Source organism: Cupressus sempervirens, chromosome 10 (genome assembly GCF_028749045.1).
Source record: "Cupressus sempervirens isolate cs-2001-9-10 chromosome 10, ASM2874904v1, whole genome shotgun sequence".
In the NCBI taxonomy this organism is placed as follows: Eukaryota; Viridiplantae; Streptophyta; class Pinopsida; order Cupressales; family Cupressaceae; genus Cupressus; species Cupressus sempervirens.
Window position 1 is genome coordinate 779,190,848 of NC_143127.1, and position 3,884 is coordinate 779,194,731.

A 3,884-nucleotide genomic window follows, 5' to 3' on the forward strand; every position below is an offset into this window, starting at 1 on the left:
CTAACCTTGAATCTAACCTTAACCCTGACTCAAACCGTAACCCTATCCTTACTATAACACTAACCCTCACCATAACCATAACTCTAACCCTAATCTTAACTATGACCATAACTCTAACCCTAACCTTAACCATAAACATAACTCTAATCTAAAACTTAACCGTAACCATAACTCTAACCCTAACCTTAACCATACCTCAAACCCTAACCCTAACTACAACCACCTTGATGCTAAGCTTAACCCTTATTCTATCCCTAAGGTTAACATTAACTATAATGGTAACTTTGTCCCTAACCATATATCTATGTTTGACTATAACATTTTACATTACAATATACCAAAAAAAAAATTACTTCTTTTAAACCATAATCCTACCCCTAACTCTAACCCTAAATATAACCCTTACTACAAATCTAATTCTACCATAATTACTCTAATCCTAATCCTAATCCTTAGTTTAACCTTCAATAAAACCGTAACCTAACCCTAACTCTAACCTTAACCCTGACTCAAAACTCTAACTCTAACCTTAACCCTTACTTTAATCTAGACGAAAACCATAGCCCTAACGCTAACCCTGACCTTAACCCTGACTCATACCCTTACCCTAACCTTAACCCTAATGTAACTCTATATACAACCCTAACTCTAAATATTAACCTAACCTTAACCATCACCCTAAAACTAACCCTTTCTCTACCCCTTTCTCTAATTCCAACCATAAATCTTATTTTAACCCTAACCCTGTTCCTAATTATAACCCCAATTTCAACTCTAACTCTAGCCCTTATTTGAGCTCCAATTCCAACTCTACCTCTAACTCAAACCCTAACTCTAATTCTAATCCTAACCCTAACTATATTTTTAACCTAAACCCTTATTCTTACCCTCGCCCTTACCTTAACCCTAACCCTAACTCTAATTCTAACCCTAACTATATTTGTAACCCAAATTCTAACCCTAATCCTAACATTAACTCTCACTCTAATTCTAAACCTAACCCTAACTATAATCCTAACAAGATTCGTAATCCTAAAAATAATCCTAGCCCTAACCCTAATGTTAATCCTGGCTCTAATTGTAACTCTATTCCTAACTATAACTCTAACCCTATCCATAACTCAAACCCTAACAATAGCTCCAACCCTAACACTAACCCTAACCCTAACTATAACTCTACTATTCAATATAACATTTTACATAACACTATGCTTAAAAAAATCTGAATTAAAGTGATACAAATAAACACCATATATAGAATTTAAAAAAAAATTCAAGAATAATTTTATAGTAAGTTTACACTATTACATTTTTATAGTAAGTTTATACAATTGTATTTAAAAAGAAATAAATACTTCAACACTAACCTTAAAAAAATAGAAAAAATTTTAAAAATACTTTTCCTGTTGTGCCATGATTGCCACTAGCTTATATATACCTCTATATATATTACGCCAAGAGTAATCATTCTAGAGGCGCCTATTCTCATTTTCATAATCCCAACTGTGATTAAAATAACTTTGGGATTAAATGAAAATAGCCGCCTCGAGAATGATTACTCTCGGCATAATATATATAGAAGTATATATAAGCCAGTTTCATTTTTGAAGATAGAACACCATAGGTTTAGTATTCAAAGGCACACTTAATTCAAAACTGGAAACTATGCTATTAGAACAAAATTTGAAACACAAAAGACATCATTCTAGATGAGGGTCTTATTAATTTGCATACCACAGTAAATATTTGAAACCTGAAATGCAGCATTCCATCATCTATAGTGTAGATGAGGGTGTCATTATTTTACAAAACACAAAATGAAACTTTGAAACCTAAGCGACATGATTCATTGTTTCACATGGCCAAAACCTTCTTCCACATAGGCCTAGAGAAAATATCCTCCCACCATGCATTCACATGTTTTCTATGCCTGATCAGATATCCCTTATCAGTAGCATTAACTATATAATCAGTGAATGGAAGATGAGACAGATTAGCAAGGCTGAAAAAATCCCCTGCCAAGTATTTTCTCTTTGACAGTCTCTCTTCATCCACATCCAACACTTTCCCCAACTTTTGGGCATTTTTCTCAATCAAGGCCTTGTCTTGAGGCACATCAATCCTTGGGGCAACTAGCAGCTGATAAACTAATGGAGTAGCATGAGGGCTATAGTACTGCCCTTCAACTTCAAGCCATTGTTCAAATAGTGCTCTCTCCTCTAGGGTCTTCCCCAACAAAGGAGTACCCTATCCTGCATATTTCTCAGCATAGTATCTTATGATAGCCCTTGATTCTACACATACACAATTCATATAAACTCAGATTTACAGTACCCAAATCATATCTATATGTTTATAGTGATCATATCAATGGTAGATGCACTAACCAAAAATTTTTGCACATATACAAGTAGATGAATCACAAGAAAGCAATTATGTTAGCTACCAACATAAGTTTTGAATTAAAACATTCAGCATACGGCATGTTGGCTAAATCATAATAAAATGAAATATGCATAAATAAGTACACAATTAATATCTTTACCAAAGAGCGTGAGACTTCCATCCTGGACTACTGGAACTTTTTAAAATGGCTGCATCACATATCATACAAATTTCAAATCAATAAGCTTAACCTGATAACTATATAAATGGGTTATTATAAAACCAACAAAAGAAGAAAATTATATTATAAGAAACGATCCGCACTTGTAAAGCCAGGAACTCTAGATTTTTATGCTCCCCTTTAATTATATCAATAGGAACAATTTTGAACTCAATATCTTTCTCTATGAAACATGCAAGAACCCTTCTGCTGCAGGCGGCTTAGGTAGGGCCAAGCAGCTTGATAACCATTTTGATTTTCTTCTCAAATGGAGAGATAATTATACCTTTTCCTATCAGAAAACCCAAGAGTTGCTATGCATTTGACAACATTTTCTGATTAAGGAGGTATTTATAGAAGAGAGGAGGTAAGATTTGGGCTCTATAATTTAGTTTTTGTTTGTGTGAATAGAAATAAAAGAGAACAGGTTAGTCAATATATTTCCATTGTAAGGTAGGCTATGTCTGTTCATTAGCTCTATTGCTAGAATTATCATGGGAGACTAGAGAGGTATTTGTAAGGAATACGATTATCTAATTTGGTTTTTGTTTGTGTGGATGGAAAGCGAAGTAAATAAATTCATTCTAGGTGGGTCAATAGAGTTATAAATTTTAACATTTTAAACTAAAATTTCAAATTTAGTCTATTAATTTGGTCTTTTGATCATATAGATAAAATTTGGAAAAAGGCAATCACTTCACACAGCTTTTTCAATACTTATTATTTCAAGTTTTAAATAAATCATTAGATCTTTTTCTTTGTGAATTTAAAAATTTAGAATATTAATTTTAAACTAGTAGTCTAATATATTTTCATAACTTTTTCAATATATAGGAAATCATGTCTTTAAAGAGTTCAATGAAATAATTTTTAAATTGAATTATATAACTTAGAATATTAATTTTAACTCTCTTTTTTAATTAAGTTTCAAAATTTTACCTATTAATTTGGTCATTGTTTCAAATATATAAAATCTGCCTCCTATTTCAAACCTTGGAGTGTAGGGGACAGTGGTTGTTCATACTCTTGATCCTGTCCTTTATGGATTTGAGCACCGCAAGTGGCATCGATGATTGCTCAGCTAACCTTACGTCAGTCTCGCAACCTAGATGGCCATGATGAGTATCATGATAATGGGGAGAAGATTTAGAGGGTCATCTCTCTTGATGACTCCATGTTTGATGCTCCCACATTTTTGCATAGCAGTTTCTCCTCTCTTCGAGAGGAGGATGACATGCAAGCTAGTTTACCATGAATTTCCTCTCATGGAATGTGCAGG

The 3,884-nt window shown here is 33.1% G+C and overlaps 1 pseudogene; it reads right to left on the reverse strand.

The window, feature by feature from the left end:
• Nucleotides 1–1,716: 1,716 nt before the first annotated feature.
• On the reverse strand, nt 1,717–2,856 carry LOC149536190 (glutathione S-transferase F9-like; annotated as a pseudogene).
• Nucleotides 2,857–3,884: the final 1,028 nt, after the last annotated feature.